The sequence below is a fragment of the Gymnogyps californianus genome, chromosome 2 (genome assembly GCF_018139145.2).
Source record: "Gymnogyps californianus isolate 813 chromosome 2, ASM1813914v2, whole genome shotgun sequence".
Lineage (NCBI taxonomy): Eukaryota > Metazoa > Chordata > Aves > Accipitriformes > Cathartidae > Gymnogyps > Gymnogyps californianus.
In genome coordinates, this window is record NC_059472.1 from 73683676 (window position 1) to 73702317 (window position 18642).

Below are 18642 nucleotides of genomic sequence, written 5' to 3' on the forward strand. Positions count from 1 at the left end.
ATCAGTTGAGGAAGGTGTAGAGACATGAGTTTGTTAAGGTTTGTTATCACTGCTTAATTAGGAGTTCTTTTCAGGATCAGGCTCAGTTGTTAAAATAGTCAAAAGACTTTTCTCCCTGTTTGACACTGGGTGTTTGGCAGCACTCTCTCTCTCGGGATTATAGTAGGTTTTTTTCTAGTTTAGTAGATATGCTGTAGCATGTCCCTTCCTTTCTTCATTCCTTTATGTTCAGCCTTGTGATATATACATAAAAAAAGCTTTTAAGAAAGCAAAAAGATAAATAATCCCTTAAAACTTAACTCCTGTGTTATTTTGGTACATCTCCTGAGGGATATGGGAGACTTGATCAACAAAAAGAGGTTGAAGACTCTGTCATTAATGAATGGCAGGGAACACATAAAGAAATGGATACTATTTCAAATGCTGTTGTTTTTTAGATGCATAATACACCTTTCTCATATGCACATATAATTCATATTCTTGACTTGTCTTTATTGTACATGTATTAATTTTAAATTTTAAGCAGCTGAAGTGGGTTCCCAGTATTTTAGTTTTACAGTTTTGTGTGCTGATATGAAATCCTTCCTGTTTTGTGTTCTCTTACTTAATTAAAGAAATTTGTATATCCTGGCAGTTTTTGTTGGAACTGTGCAGAAGTGGATTTGGCCTTAGAAGGCAAGTACTCAAGTCTTTTCATCAGGCGAGTTCTGTGAATTCTTATTTCCTATTTCTGGTTAGCATTTTCCGGAAAAAAAGAAACTCAGGTGAAAAAAAACCCTTTTAATTTAAAAATACGCAATAAACAGCAGAGAGGCATAGTTTTGCAGAAATGTGAATAGTAATATTACCGAACCTGTAACTTGTTCAGATGCAATTTCAACATGAAGTTACAAATATGGACTAACATACATTTCTGAAAAACACTTACTTTGTATGTTAATTTTGATCTTCCAGTGGCTTTTTAAAGTCATAACCTTGTTTCAGATTTGTCAAATGAAGCTCAAGTACTGTATCACAAAATAAAGCACAGAACAGGTTGAATGGCAAACCGATTTCATTTTGGTTTATAATATCCAATATTGGTCTTTTTATCATACAAATTCATGAAAAGGTTGAAGAAAAATTCTCACTTCTCCTCTGTAGCTTGCAAAGTCTTTACTTTTCTAAAATAATGACGTCAAGATCTGCATACTTTCATTTAAACTTGTCTCTTTTTGTCCAGTGAGTTTAAGGAGGTTTTGCATAATTTAGATATTCCTTGTACTTTCAGATATCTTCAGTTTGCTCTGATGCTTTTTGTCTTGGATCCTTTAAAACCTCCTATATAGGAGTTATAAAACTCTGAAGATTTATTTAATGCAGCCATATTAATTTTTCTCTGTTTCTTTTACAGTTATTTCCCCTTCCTCCTTTTTTTAAAAGTAGTAACTGAAATGTCTGTCTTCTCTTCCTAGAAGAACCAGCTTTTTTGGTATATTGTAATAAGAGAGAAGAAGTTTTATGCAATAGTTTGAGAGAAAACTTGGATTTTCTAATAGGTCTGCTCTCCACTGGCTTTGAGTGAGGTATTTAGACAGCTCTTTGATAAAGAATCAGTTTCCATTGTCCCTGAGAATTTGTTTTCCAAAATACCCTTGTGTTTCTTATTTCTGAGTTTCTGTATGACTTACTGGTTTTTTACTTATGAGTCTTTGTGTTTGAAGACTGCAAATTTAAATAGTTCGAATCATAACGTGTGGACTAGAGAAGACTTTTTTGGTCATGATGACTTCATGTGGAGAAATTGTTGCATTGAGATTTAACAGCAAGTCCTTGATGGGGGATAACTAGACCAAAGAGATACAATCAACAGAATCTTAGAGCAAATAGCAAAATGCAGTTCCCTTAATACAGCAATCATTACATATGTAGAAGTACAGTGTAGAGTATTAGAGTGACCAATTCTGCTTACTTGATTCCAAAAGGTGATAAGACTGCAATGGGCTGTTTCTGCTGTAGACTTATATACTCTTTAAAGGAAGCTCCACCAATGCTATCAGTTAGGGAGAGTTTCATTAAGTAGCAGTTCTGATAATCATCCTATTCCAATACTTTCAGAGCCACTGCAGTCTTACACTTTTGGGGAGGGTCCTGCTGCAGCCTTGTGTCTACTCACTTTTACATACATTCTTATTATGAAGTCATACGTAGCTCACACTACACAACAGTGTTGTTCAAAAGCATGTATATTTGTATGAATACAGATAGGTACATATGAACAAGCATATATGGGTATAATACTTTCTGAACTGCTTTTTATTAATAGCTGTCTAATTGTAGTGATGTTACTGGTGTGGACATAGAATAAGATTCTTTTCCGAGAAAGAAAGAAAGGTTGTAAGAAAATGCAATACACTAAAGAGTTGGTGAGTGTATTAACACTTTATGAGTTCTGCTGGTGTTTGTAGAAGTGTATTGAAATTTTTTTTTTCTATTTTCTTTTGTTTTGAGGAAAGCTGGTAATGTTGTCTTGAGATGGAAATTCCTGGGAAAGCAGTAAAGGCTCTGGCAACAATCAAAAACTATTATTGGACTTGTGTTTAATTCTAGCATCATTTATTTACCTAAGTTTTTGTTTCAGAAGAAGAGTTTTGTTTCCACAAATTAGTTCAGCATGTGTTCTAGTTTTCCTGTATTGATAAGCTCATATTATTTTCCATGCTGGTTGTTGCCTGGCAATAATGTATTCTTTAGTGTTCTTAATAAAGGTGGCAATACAAAATTGGTTTGCAGCATTGCTGTCTGTTAGAACTGTTTATTAAGCTGTGGGATCTTTTTGCCTTCCTTTGCTAGTCATGTATCACTGCTCTGTTTTTTTTAGGCATCAAGATGGGTAAGCAACTGGTTGTTCCTTTGATTGAAGCTGCCAAACAAACCCCTCAAGGCTGTACAATGAAAGACCTGTATTATTGCCACCTGCTGCACTATTCCACCAATGCCAGAACATACGGAGTCATTCAACTTTAGAGTTGCATTTCTTTGGTTTTTGTCTAGACTGGGCATGATTTTTTACAACTGGTGCTTATCAACAGGAGCTGCCTCTTTATCCATGCCATCTTTCAATCTGATTGCTGGAAGATCTGGGTCTTAATTAGGCTAATAATAATTTTTGGGCCCCTTTTATTCTGTGAGCTCAAATTTTTTATGCAGCCTGAGATGATGATTTGACTTCCCCCCCCCCCCCCCCAGCATCCCTTGAGAATTTTTGGCGTTGTACTTGCAAAGGTGATGTTTTGCTCCATGTTATCAACACAACTTCTACCATACTGTCGTGGTTTAACCCCAGCCAGCAACTAAGCACCACGCAGCCACTCCCTCACTCCTCCCCACTCCCAGTGAGATGGGGAGGAGAATCAAAAAAAAAAAAGTAAAACTCGGGGGTTGAGATAAGAACAGTTCAATAACTAATGTAAAATAAAATGTAGTAATACTAACAATAATAATAATATAATAATAATAATTGTAATGAAAAGGAATGTAACAAAACAAACAGAAAGAAAACCCAAGGAAAAAAACCAGTGATGCACAATGCAGTTGCTCACCACCTGCTGACGGATGCCCGAGCGGCGATCCGCCCCTCCCGGCCAACTCCCCCCTGTTTATATACTGGGCATGATGTTGCATGGTATGGAATATCCCTTTGGCTAGTTTGGGTCAGCTGTCCTGGCTGTGTCCCCTCCCAGCTTCTTGCACACCTGCCTGCTGGCAGAGCATGGGAAACTAAACAATCCTTAACTTAGGACAAGCGCTACTTAGCAACAACTAAACCATCAGCGTGTTATCAACATTATTCTCACACTAAATCCAAAACGCACTGCACCAGTTACTAGGAAGAAAATTATCCCAGCCGAAACCAGGACACTTACCAATGATTCTCTCATAAGTAACTCAGTCTTCAAATAATTCTGCCCTTTGTTCCCCATATCACCTATGATCTGTTCACCATCTGAAGTCAGTGTTTTGTTCTCCCCTCTTCTTTTTTTTGGTTGTCAGTGGGGTTTGGGGTGAGGAGTGGTAGGATTTTGGACCTGAGTGGTGGATGATGAAATAGTCTTTCAGTGGACATCCTCTTGGACTCTTTTCTCAGTGTTTTGTTTCTCCTCTTGTGCAGTTATTTGTGAGAATTATTAATGTCCGTCTTGGCCCATCTACTGTGTGTATGCAAAGTAAAGTTGTTTTAGCATGTGTTCTCAGGATTAAAATAACTGTATTGCCGTCTGTCTTAAGAAATCTCTGCCCATCAAAAAGACATTACTGCATGAACGTGCAAACTGGAGCATGCCAATTACAGCATGTCACTAAGTAGTAGTAGTCCCTTAACTTAAGGAGACTTTGACTTAATGGCTTTTGATGACAAGAAGATAATAGGAGCTCTGTGTTCTTAAGCAGAAAATTCATTCAGGCTTTCTAAATCCTAAATGTGACATATGTGTTCTATCTCAATATCTATTTGTAAATTAGGGGAGTCAGTGTTTAACTGGAATGTATAAAAACATTAACTTGTCTGTGTTTTGTTGGAACTGCTCTGCTTTTCTGAAGATAAGTAGGAATGCTTAATAGGCCATGTGCTGGAACATTTGATCTTACTCATACTGCATTTTGTACACTTCGCCCCTCATTGTGTTGTGATGTGAATGGATAATCCTAAACATGATCTCTTTCCTGTTCATTATTCTTCCTAAAGAGCGTTTTGCTTCAGTGTGAGATCTCCTCTATCTTATTTCCGTCAGATTACATCTTGTCACTTAAATCAAAAGTGACTTCTCTTTAGTGAGATTTTAATAACGTGGTCTGGTTCCAAACAGAACATATTTGAAGAAAATATTGTAAGCTGTGTTTTCCATGAGACTTGCACACATCTACACATCCATTTTCTCACACAACAGTTATAGCATCAGCTTAGCAGGTGATGAGCAGTAACCTGTATTTTGTTGTATATTTTTCCACTAGGGGAGTGTTGGTGGCTGAAAATGATTATATTCCTGTTGGTAAGGAATCTGATGCACGCGTAGTTTTGTCCTATATTTTCTTTCCTTGATAAAGCTTAATTTCAAGCAGATGTTCTGTGCCTTCAGAGTGATACTGTATAATTTCAATCATGCAGTAGATGCTGTGTGGGGTTTTTTGGGTATGATCAACGCAGGTGTCGTAGGATGTGTTGCTCTCAATATCTGTTGGCAGTGTTTTACTGTTGGTGGTATTTAGCTTGTCCATGTGGAGTGAAACAGCAGGCTTTACAGGGTAAAAAGAGAGCTATTACCACTGCTGTTGCTGCCTCTGGCAGTTTTGTTAATCCAAACTCTGGGTTCCTTTGACTTTTAGTACAAGTTCCTGAAAATGAAAGTTTTCAGCTTTGTTACAGTGTGCTGGTTTTTTGTTTCCCAAAATGTATAGTGTGTTTCGGGCTTAGTTTTGTCTGAATCAAAATGGATGCATACTTCTTTGAGAGACAAAGGGAAACAATTTTCAAGATCTATGTTTTGGTTCAGGAGGGTGAACCAAAACTCAAATTTATTTTTTTGTTCGTGGTCATATATGTTGTCAAAATAGTAAGAAAAATATACTTTCTTTCTTCCTTTCCTGTCTACAACCTATAATTTGAGATTTCTGTACTTCTCTACTAAGACCAGAAGATTTTCATCAAAAAAGTGATAGCTTCGGTAGGAGGTACACTGTAAGAGCGGGAATTGACTTCCATAAAAGGCCACAAGGCTCTGAATTGATATTTTTGGTAATAATGTAAGAACTATGTCCCGAGGGTTGTATTCTCCTCATGTTCTGTTCTCTCTATAAGTGTTCATTGGGTTTGACTTGAATATAGGATGAGGGATTGGATAATATTTTTTCCTTCCTGTATGACTCCGACTTCTAAAAACCTTGTGGGAGGAATTCAACCTGCTGATGTATCTTTTGAAAAGTTGAACTGTTTTATATGGGAAATGTCAAAATTGAAACATTTGGACTTTTCAGAGTGAAATGCCCTATTTTGAAAATGTTGCTGTAAAACGTGTCAATATTGTCAAATCCTTCTTTCATTAAGGCTAAGCTACTTCGCCAAATTTGACTTGCATATGCGATTAGTTTTTCTTTGAGACAGAGCATCTGATTAATTTACTATTCCTGATGTGTTCTTTGAGGTTTAAATAAAAAGTCTGTCAGGTTTTGCTACTTTTTTCCAATTATATAGGATTTATCATTTCATTTGGTCTCCCTTATTTTCACAATTAAGGAGTACTGGCAATTGTAGACTATATTTATGCATATATAATTTTAGCCTTTACCAATTATATTATGATTGAAATTAAATTAAAGCACTAACAAATAATGGTAAAAAACTATCAGGCTAGATGCAGCCTGAGGGGGCTAGGTTGTTTGAACTCTTGAAACAATTTCTCTTTCTGAAATCTTTGTACAACCATTTCACAGCTCTCATGACGTTGTTTGTTGGTTTTAAAATCAAACTTTTACCAGAAGCAATTGTTTGTTAAACTGCCGTTTTAATGTCAAAAATAAATGGGAGGTGATGTCAGACAGTATTTTCCAATGAAGCTATTTTTGGGGAGTTTGAAGTGGTTAGTCAGTGTATTGATGGTGCTATGCTGGTGTTGAGGTAAGATGATGAGAAAACTAAGGTCTTGTGTAACTGTTGCTATAATAAAGTTTACTCTCTCTTCCTAAGTATTCCCATTATATGCGTGTGGAGGTAGTCTGCTATTTTCAATTTGCTTTGAACCGATCGTTTAGATGTTTAAAATGTTCCCCTCCAAGTAATTCAACTTAATGTGTTTTTTCTTCTTAACAAAAAAAAAAAACAAACTTGCTTTACCAATATTCTATTATAATCTGTCTGTAGCTTCCCTTTTGACATGAAAAATCTTTTAAATAGAACAAATTATGATGAATATGATAATGCCTGTGCTCTTTTGTTATGGGAAGGACAGAGGTGGCCTCTAAAGACCAATGAAATGAAGGGAAGGGAGATAATGTCCTACTAGAAAAGGTGTATCTCTGGTCAGAGAAGGTATATGTATGTAAACAACTGGTGCAGTGTGAAGAGGGGAGCACTGGAGTAGTGTAGGTGCAAGGCAAACATGGACCAAAAAAGAAAACCTACTATGCACTTGTTCAGGTAGACTCGCTCAGTGTCCCAGTGACAGGCAAGTGTCAAGTGTTAAATGAAGGGACAGTAAAAATTTCTTGCTCAGGATGCTGCATCAAGTCTAGCAGTGATAATTCTAATTGTAGAGAAATTCCAGAATTCGGAGATGAATGTATAAATGCTAATAATACACTGAAGTGCTATTGGTCTTTGAGAGGTCTGAGCATAGTGAAATTATGAATTGAAGCTACTACAGGTACCTCTTTGAGTAATAAAAGATCATTTATGGGTCCTTGGATTATAGTTTTTGTGCATCATTTTAGGGGAAGATAGATTTTTCTTTTTTCCTTTTTTTTTTTTTCCTGTTGATGTTAGCAATTGGTAAGTAAGTTAAAATACAGAAGTAATTATTTTGAATCTGATCAATTGTTTTTCACTTGAATTCTGCTGCCCTCCACTCATGTGGATTACCTGCAAGATTGCTGGTCATTATTTGTCCTTTTCTGCAGGTAATGCCAGATTAAAGAAGCTTTCCTAAATGTCTCTCCTGTGATGATTATCTGTTACATTTTGACTTCTATCTGCCTTGCTTATCTCTTTCAGTTTATGACTTGGGCCCACTCGAATGGTGTACTGTGGGGAACGTACTGCAAGGTGGCAAGAGTCTTTGTTTGCTCCGAGCATTGAGCTTGATGGGTATAAATTTCTATACATGCTGAAGACAACCTCTGTTGTGTAATGTGGGTGCCTACCACCTGGCGTCCTGTACAGATAGTTCACCAATTGCATAGCTTGGGAGAGCCATAAAATGACTGCTCCTTTGTCCATGTGGCTGGATTTCCTCCCAAGGGAAACCAGCTTATATAAGATGTGCACTTATGCTGTGTTCCACGTACAATTAAGAGGTGCAAAGTGTGCACTCAGGAGTGAGGGTGATGAGTGCATCAGGGCTGTGGTACAGGCACAGCCACTGGTAGTATTAGATATACATCTGCCTGCCTCCTTGCTAACTACTTCTCCACTGTCAAAGCATTCTTGTTCTCCTGTGATGTGAATAATCTCTACTGAATATTTCACCTGTAGGAAACGAGAGCAGTTACCAGGTCATTCATGATACTTATCTCTGCTGAGCTGTATTGTACAGCAGAATCAGTTCATTTTGCCAAATTTTAGAAATTTTTATAGAATCTGAACGCTTTCAAAACAATACATATTTGACTGCTGTCATGGTTTAACCCCAGCCAGCAACTAAGCATCACACAGCTGCTCCTTCACTCCTTCCCCCCTCCCAGTGGGATGGGGAGAAGAATGGGGAAAGAAGTTAAAACTCGTGGGTTGAGATAAGAACAGTTTAATAACTAAAGCAAAATATAATACAATAATAATAATGAAATATAATAATAGTAGTAATGAAAAGGAATATAACAAAAAAAAGGAAAAAGAAAAAAGAAATTGAAGGGAAAAAAACCAGTGATGCACAATGCAGTTGCTCACTACCCACTGACCAATGCCCGAGCAGTGATCTGCCCCTCCCAGCCAACTCTGCCCTGTTTATATACTGGGCATGATGTTCTATGGTATGGAATACCCCTTTGGCTAGTTTGGGTCAGCTGTCCTGGCTGTGCTCCCTCCCAACTTCTTGCACACCTGCTTGCTGGCAGAGCATGGGAAACTGAACAATCCTTAACTTAGGATAAGCGCTACTTAGCAACAACTGAAACATCAGCGTGTTATCAACATCATTCTCACACTAAATCCAAAACACAGCACTGTACCAGCTACTAAGAAGAGAGTTAACTCTGTCCCAGCCGAAACCAGGACAGCTGCTTTAGCTTCTTAGTAAGTTATATACACGTGTGGATAAGCTGACAAAAACATAACTTTGAAAGCATTTTATTTTTAAACCAGGAAATAATGAAGTGATTCTAAATATTAATGTATTATTGAAAAAGTGTGAGAGATTTTGGTTGTCTTTTTTTCCTTCACATTGAAATTGATAGTTTAATTATGAAGTTTGCCATTCAGTATTTCTTATTTTAGTTGTAAAATTTACCATTTAGTACTGCTTGCTTTAATTGTAAGAGTATGAAACATTGTAGTACCCTGATTGTAGAAAAAACAGTTCTAAATTAAGTTGTTAAGCCTTTTTAACATACTGTACTTTGCAATACAAAAGACAGGTTGTCAGAACTGGAATGGCAAAACCTGTGTCCAAATATTGTGTTGCGTATACTGTGTTTACTGCAGTTAATGCTGTACTAGAATATATGCTTTATGTACTTTACTTGAAACAAAAAGCCTCACACTTTAATCTTACTTGTAAATGGCACAAATTCTAAGCATTTGGTAAGCTTGACTCAGATCTCCTATATTTATATTTATGGTGTAAACACAAAGTAGTCACTAGTCAATTTTTTATTATAATTAGTGAAGTCATGCTTGTCCCTTCGTGCCAAACATTTGCCTTTCAGGGAAATGAGGGTATAAAAATGAAGGGAATTTGACGTGACATGCCATCTTTCATTGTTTAGCTTGAAAGAAAGATTGTTATTGTGCTATGGCAAAAGGAATTTGACTTGCAAATATGGATTCAGCGTGTCTTTTAAGTATCATTTTTGTGGTTGCTCTTCATGTAGAATGTAACCTCAGTCATTCTCTCTTAGTGCAGTTTAACAAGGTTGCATGGTATAACTGACTGCAGAATTACCTACCTAACGCAAAGCCGGTGGAAGAGATTTGGATTTCAGTAACCTTGAATTGTGTCTTCAGAACACCAGCTTGGCATAGGGCAGAAAGCAAGATGTTTTCACGTTGCTTGTATAGTTCTGCAGTGGTCAGTGTGTGCAAAATTAATTGCTACAAGATCAAGAGACCATCATCATGCAGGCCACCTTCCTTGTGAGGAAAGTCTTGTTTCTCTTATAGGATGATTTAAGACTTTTTCCTCCTTTTTTACAGTGGCACTCCTTATTTGTAACCTCAAACCTCTCTGATGATGTAAATATCTTTTCCCGTTAAAAACAGCTCTGACCTCTAAGGTAAGGTAAGCAAGCAAGCAGACATCTAGGAAGTATTAGGGCTTTTTATATGCAATCGTCATGGATGCTGCCGATTTTTTTTCTTTTTTCTCCTTTTTTTCTGTGATAGGAAGGTCAATGACATTTCTATATCAAATACGATAGTGGTCAGAAAGGCATACTATTGAAAAGGAGAATTATTTGCTCTTTGACAGTTGATGACGGGAAAGTGTAAGAAATACCATCCTACCTCAGAGTGGCGGTCTGTCAGTCCTCGTACTCCATCTCCAATGGTGACAATGGGAGATGCGAGTTGGGGGGGGCTTGTGTGCTTGTATGTGTTCTCTGGTCCTTTGTCCTTGTACTTTTCCAGGATCTACAGCTGTATTAAATACAGATCAGAGGGTGCATCCTCGCCCAGTCCTTTTAGTACTAACTGTGCATGATACCTGAATTTGTCTAACCTGTCTTTATACCTGCTAATACTGTCTGCCTCCACAGCCTCCTGGGGCAGCAAGGTCTACAAGTTCCTTGCTGTCCAAAGAAGTAGTTTTATCTGTTTTGGGCTGTCTCCCACTCGTTTCATCAAGTGGCCACCTCATTCTTGTATTGCAGGATTTGCTGAGTGGCAGCTGATCCATTGCTTTTGCGACTTTGTAGACTGTGACCCTACGCGCCCTCAGGCTTCTCCTAGCCAGACTTAGGGGTCCCAGTTTTTTTTTTTTTGGTTTTTTTGGGTTTTTTTTTTTTTTTCAGTCCCCGTGCTCTGCGTGTGTATCCAGCTTGGCTACCTGTGCTTTGTTCGTGAACGTAGCATGTATAGGTGGAGTCCAGCCCTATGGTGTTGGACAGTCTTGAGGTAACAGGGCTGCTGGTACTGAGTTTCAAGTATGATTTCTATGGTGTCACTAAAGCCTGCCACCTCTCACATCAGCGAAATAGTAATGTTATTTTCCACCTCTGTAGAAGTTTCCACATGAAAATCTGGAGATGTTTTTATAAATATTAATGAGTTCTACGTTAAAGGAGCTTTATGAGGGTTGCAGTAAGAAAGAAGGAGAAGCATCGTATGTTTCTAAGTGGAAAGTCCTAAAATATACTGTATGTTAAGTGATATTCTGCACTGCCTAATTCTTTTTACATGAACTATTAAATCTGATTTTATTACATTATAGGTTAAAATTGCTTCAATCAAGACATTGCTTTGGGATTTGAGTTTTTTTAAACTATGATCTTTTGATTATACCCATTAAATCTGCAGAGTAAAAGTGATTAAAATGTTATGTTCTGCATATGTCCCCCAAGTATACAGAGTTTTTACCGCTTGTTAAAATAGGAAAGTGATGACATTATTATGAGGTAGCCTGTATATAACCTATTTAATATAAAATGATACCGAGCAAATGGAATTTAAAAGTCAGAGAGCACATAGATTCCCATATTCTAAGTACTTTTAGGATTTCTTACAAATCCATATTGTTTCCATTATGAATAGAATATTACCCATATTGTGGTTATTAATGTACAATGACTCTAAAATTTCCAGCTGATCATCCAAATGTATTGAGAATTTCTTCTTGAAGCTTGATTAAATGCTTGCCTAAAATTCAGGTTTTGTCCACTCTTAAATGTAATCCTCAAATTTAATTAGAGTTACTCTAAGAATATTTTTACTCTAGAATAATAATTTTAATCTAGAATATCCTAGAATTATTCTTCTTATCCAGTGTCATGACAGTATAAAATAGGTTGTGTGAAAAAGGAACATACTCTCTGAATATAGTGTTACTACAAACTGACGTCTGGGTTTAGATTCTGGGAGAATAGGTTTCTCTCTAACTCCAGGAATGTTCACAATTGATGATGGGGAATATATTGTATTTTTTCCTCTTGGCATGCCAGAGCCAACAGGAATGAGGTGATAAGGGAGGGACACAGATACCACTGTAGTACTGCAATTCTAAATAAACCTGATAATAAAATTTGCTGCTATTGAAAGACACTACCTGTGCAAAGTGGACACCTGTTTTGTCCGAAAGGCTTTGTAGTAATATCACAGTACATTGCAGTATTGAGATACTTTTTCTTATGTATTTTTTTGGAAGCCTTCAAGTGGCATCCTCCCTTTCAAGTCTGCACTTAAATTTCTGGTGAGGAGCCCATTTTAAGTTGGCTCCATGGACATGTGGAATGGTGCATGCATCTGCAGTATGAAACTGTTCATGAAGCAGAAAACAAAGGTTATTTGAAGAAGAAATAGCTGTTTCTTAGTATCCGTCTTTGGTTTCATGGCATTATGTTGCCCACAGATGCTGCAGATTTCTCTAGCTCACCTTGTTGTTTGATGACTGCTTACACACTGCAATTTTATTCCTAGATCATCTCTGAATATTGCTTTTTTCTTGGTAGCTTACTACTTTACCCACTTCAGGAGGAGCCTTTGTACATGTGATTTCAGACTCTGGACTGCACTAAATAGAAATCACTTGCCTATACTCTGGTTTATGAGAAAATGCTTGTTTGTCACAGGCAACGCTAGAAGGAGAATTTGCCGCTTAAATACAGGTAATGAAGAGCTGACCCTCACCATTTTGCAGCAGAAACCATTTGGGCTTGGGGGAGGGGAGGGATGGAGGAGGGCAGAAAGAAGTCAACTCAGTTTTAAGGTATGTACTGCTTTTAAATTTCCCTGCTGGCTCAGTGCATTAGTTGGCTTGTCACATCACATTTTCTGAGCTTCTTTGTATTATGTCACATAATGTTACAGAGATAACCCTTGTGACAAATCACACAAGCCAATGTGTCAGCGGGGAAATAGGAAGCTGACTGTTTCCTGAACAGTCCCATAAAAACACTCAATAGAATTCTGTAAAAAGTAACTTTTTAGAAATCTAGACCTATGTTTTTTTTCTTGCTGGAAGCTTTCTCTTCAAACAAACTTCAGAGTACTAATTTAAAAAAAATTAAGAAAAAAAAAAGAAAATAACTGACATAGTAGGGGCTCTGGCTGATGCATGGGAAAAGCTTAGACTGGGATGGTGGACAGGGGATCCAGTCCCAACTTTCTGTTCTGCCCCCACTGCATGGATGTCTGAGCTGCTCATCCCTCACTCCTGACCTGCAGTTTTACAGTCTTAAAGCACAGCACTGCAAATACTCATGAGCAGCTTCTGTATGAGGAGAGCCAGGTAACGTTTTGCCAGCCATACTAAAATAAGTAGCTGTTACTTGCCCTCATACAGAGGTGGACTGAATCGGTAGATCGTCCCTCCCATCCCTAGCCCACTTTCTGTCTTTGCACTGAATAGTAAGGAAATGTTTAGGCTCTCTTTTCTGTTGTAAGATGCTGATGTTGTTTGTGTATTTGTACTCATTATTTAGATTCATTTATGGTTTGCAGTTTCTATTTCAAAGGCCCACATTTTTCCTCCTTAGTTTTCTACTTAGCAAGTGGCTCTATAATGGGGGGAAAAAGGTGGTTTTGACAAAATGTCTTTGGTTCTTGGGCAGCACAACCCTGCAGCTGCTACAAAAAGAGAAAGCTATTAGAGGTGAACTTTCACATTTTGAAAAACTTCTGCTGTATATTGTACCTGATTTCTATTTTGCCTTTTTTTTTTCTTCAGTGTGTTGTGTGCTTTCAAACGAAAGCAACACATACCTCTGCTCAGTCTGTTCAAATCTAGCTGCAGCATTCTCACTAAAATTACATGGACAGTCACAAATTTAGAAGTTTTGGGAGAACGTTTGTCCTGAAATAAAAAAGAGGACTTATAGGTAACTGGAATTGGTAGCTATTTATATATATAATGGGCTCTGTTTAATGTTGTCAGTGGCTCTTTCCAAACAACAACAGGAAAAAAAAAACCTTCAGTACAGTCGGTGTTAATGTTATGTACAAATATTAGACTTAGAACAACTGATATACCATTGCTCTCACTGGTTTCTTGTAGTTTTAAAATTTAAGGAAGTTGAGTGATTGATAAAGCCCTCAGGCTGTTTAAAAAATATTACCATGTTTCTTTCTGCTACAGTTACTTCTGCCAGTTCGTGTTTTCCATGTTCCTGGACAGCTAAAGCAGTAGCATTACTTAGAGAGCTTTATGAGCAATTTGACAAACTCATCTGTGGGTGGCATATCCCCATTTATTTTCCATTATTGTTTAAAATAAATAAAAGATACCGTAGTAGCTCCATCTCTTAGGGCTGTGACTTATGTTCCCTAAAATAAAAATATTACAGTAGTTTGGGATGCTACTGCAACTGTGAACTTCTCCTAGAAGTTATGATCCCCAGGGTAGTCAGCACTTCCATCAATCCTGTTACAAAGCAATCATCTCTGGCAGAGGGGTATAATGGACAGTCAGAAGGGATATCTTCTTAAACTGTTGCAGTTAGATATATATACCAGGGTCTGTGTGGAGTTCAGTTTAACCAGGTTTGTATGGATAAGCAAAAGGTTCGTTGCTGTTGTACTCTGTTGTTGTACTGAGACCTGAGAGGATGAGTAGTGATAGGATGTTTCTTTTTGTAGAACTTCTGTATGTGAATAATGTCTGCATCCTTATTCTGCACTGGGAGGAGGTAGAAGATGAGAGGGAAAGAGTAGTAGTGCAGGGTTCTTTGTAGAACTCAGTAAGAAAGACCTGACAACAAATGGAGTAATAAAATAGCTGTTTTAATAAGATAGAATGAAAAGAGGAACACAGATAGCAAGTAAATCTTATGTCCGTTCAGATGCTGGGAACCACAGTTTCATGCAGCATCAGACAGATCCTGGATGGACTTACCCACAGTATGCTGCGCAGATCGTGTTCATGGAGAGGTTCCTTCTCCCTCACATATCCTTGTGCCTTTTATTTTGTGTAACAACCAGAATCATGCATCTTCTCCTTAGAGGTTGGATGTTATCTCTTCATAACATCCACCCGTGTGCAGCACAGGCTGGCACAGGGCACTCCGGCAGATTCCCTTACAGCAGCTACTCATACTAATATACGGGTTTCTCAAGCTAGTTTCTCAGCAGCTACGCATGCTAACGTACAGGTTTCTCCCAAGGTATAAGGATGAGTAGAGCAGACATGACCTATTCAAGACCTTGAAGTCTTCTGCAGGGTTCTCAGTACAATGCTCTAGTGGATGTTGGCTACCAGTTTTCAAAACAATGTTTTTAGCTAGGGCTATGTTGAAGTTGTATGGGGAGGAGAGGCTGGAATCCTAGAGAAAAGGGGGAAATTACATTTTTCCTGGATCCTTCATGAGTGGTCACTTGTGAACTTGAAAAGCAATAGTTACGTATTTTGCCATGCCTACTCTAGTGAATCTTGATGACATGCAAAAAAATCTCTGATGGAAACAGCTCAGGGATTATTCTTTGATCAGATAACTGCAACCATTATGAGTCAGAGATGTAGTTCTCTGTTCCCAGATTTATTTTCTGTGATGATAGAATCAGTTGCATTTACTCGTGCTGATTCTGAAATAGGAAAATAATTTGTTGGGTGACTCTTGCTGTTGCCATCAATATTTAAAGGTTCCTAAGAATTTGTAAAATAAGCTCCTGTTTTGCACTTGCAGGAAACTTTGCTACACTTACAGGGAACTGTATAGGAGGTCCTGTAGAGTTTGTTACTGACTTTATTCTTTAGGAAGATATTGCAGTGTGTAATCCAAACCCAATCAAATTCTGCACCTGTACACAGGGGAAATTCAATAGGGTGTATGTGCAACACAGACAATAAGAGTTCAATACATTTTGGGGACAGAAGGATCATTTAGTGTAATCTCTTGTAGATCACAGATTTTTAAACTTCAGTTATCGCTGTTTTGAGCCTAGCAGCTTGACTAAAATACATCTATCGGAATAGGATCCACTATTAACTTCCTTACTTGCATTAGCAATCCCATATACATCTTCTGTAAGAGGAAGAAATAGTGTCTGAAATCACAATTTCCCTGCATTCCTGTGGTTTGGTGTGTCATTTATGTAAAATGGCTTTAGCGATCTATCATTTTCCCTCCAAAACAGCTTAATCTTGGTTTTTGCTTGTTAATATTTATAAACTGCTCTCTGTAAAAAGATTGCTTTGTTGATTATGTGTGGTGCTTGCATCAGTTAAGAGAACTTTATTTTTCTTCGTTTTTGTTACCTGATGTTTAAAAGCACCATAAGTCATGATATACTTCTGCAGCTGTTGCAGGGAAGCATGAAAATAGTGCCTTTCTTCCTGGTGTTCAGTGGGGATGTTTTAGGAGCCGCTTCATTAGACAAGCTGCTTTCTGACCTCTTGTGTTTCCCTTTTGCAGTCAAACTGTGTGCAATTCTGTGGACTTTACCTTCAGCTGAAGCTTTCATTCTTCCAAGCCAATTTCAAAGTCTGTGATAGCACCTGGCATTTGAAATTTATGATAATTCTGTACTCACTTTCAGCAGTGGTGTTATATTCCCTCACTGGTAACCATTCTGTTGTACAAACAAACTTTTCCATGAAAATATTAGGTAGCCAGGAGTTTTCAAAGTTCAGTGCTGTGCTGTATCAGTGCACGGGTAGGATAGTTATGCAGTACTGTATAGTATTACATAATTGTGTCAAGTGTGTATGTCCATACAGTTCTATGATATGTTATGACAACTAACACTTTCCTGATCTGATTTTCATGATTTTTCTGTGTGGTTTTGCAGGATCTGTGATACAACTAATTTCTCCCAAAAGTGAGGTTTTGCATATTAATCACTATTTGTTTTTAATACTCATTGCCTTTCCTACTCCATGACTGTTTTCATTTTTGTAGTTCTTACACGTATAGCCTTACCACAGCTATGCTCAGTAGTAACATGATATACTGAACACTGTTGAATTCACCCTTTTTTTTTTTTTCCTCTGGAGTGGGGTATTTTCTCTGGTGGGGATGCAATGACGGAGAAGCACTAATGAATAGCTCCTTCACATAAATGAGACCATTTAGTGTATCTGCATACTCTGTTTTACTGAACACACAAATATTACAAAATCAGCGTGCTTTTTTGTATTACGTAATTCTGTGAAAGCTTTGGGATCATGTGAAGGATATTTGGCTGACATGCATAGGAAGATCAGCTGAAGCTTAACTAAAATCTTAATCCAGTTTTGGGGGTTTGAGTCAAGGACCAGTTAGTCGAAAAGCATCTCAGTAAAGGAAGTATATATATTTTCACTATTCAAAGTACTTTTATCAGTTCTTAGCATCTCCATAACTGTCAGGAAGTACAAGTGTGAAAATTTAGTGTTTACATACTTGGTATGTTGGTTGTGTACCCTGTGGTACGTGCTCCTGATCTTCAAAATGCCCCAAATGTGGTGCTGTTAAGATGTCACATATGTATGTTGTTTGAAATAGTAGTGTACTTCAAATAAGAATGTGCTGTTAAATACGAATTTTATTCAGGAAGTATCTTGCTATTATTTCTTGCTCCCCCTCCCTTGTTTTAATGAAACCCTCGTTGATATTTTTTTCAGGGATACTTTTACTGGCTCTTACTTCTTTAAGGTTATTAAACCCACAGGGTCTGTCTGACTTAGCAGTTTATTCCCCATTTGGCTTGGTCTTTCTGCCTTCTGTTTATAATTCTCTTCTTTCTGACAGATACATGTGCCTTACTTGCACTTGGCCAATTTGTGCTTTATTTCCCTTTTCACTTTGACAGTTGTATTCATGTTGTGAGCTTGCTAGTTCATTCTCTTTTTAATGATCATGAATAATTGAACATACCCTTTGAGTTTATTTTCTGCTTTCCCATAACAAAATGTGTGAGAAAAAATATCTTGCTGGATTTATTTTGATATAACACAGTTACATTTAAAGTCGAAATTGAAGAGCTTTTTTGTATGCGTTCTTCTCTGTTAACTTACATACTTGTTTGCCAAAGTGCACAAAAGTCTGACTTTTAAATATTGCATGACAGTTGAAGCTGGATATACCTGATCCCACTTGTTTTTATATAGCTATGATATTAAATGTCATGAAAATTTTGCACATAGGAAATTCAGTACAGATTGTTTTCCATAATGTTTGATTTTTCACAAACTTTTTATTGTTAGTGATTTCAAAGTTTCTGGTAATGGTCATTAAATATATTGGGAAAGTTTTGTGTCTGTGGACATGTATGGATCACAAATATCAGAATAAACACACTGATTATGTTTGTCTTTACCAACTTAAATTCTTTTCATTTTTATAGGAAATTATTTACTTTCCATGTTTGCAGATACACTCTATTGCAGAGTTATCAGGAGAAATAATAGGAATGTCACTGTCAGCTGAGTATTGATTCAGTACAGTTTGGTGGAGTCGGTCACCAGAGGTGGCTGGAAAAAATGGCACTGTTGTGACATGTTTGAAGATTTTTAAACTTTTCAGTCAGGAATGAAAAAAAAACAACTGTGTGTAGTGTAATGAAATGGGATTATGCAGAGTACTAGAACCTGAACTGGTTTTTTTCCTCCAAGT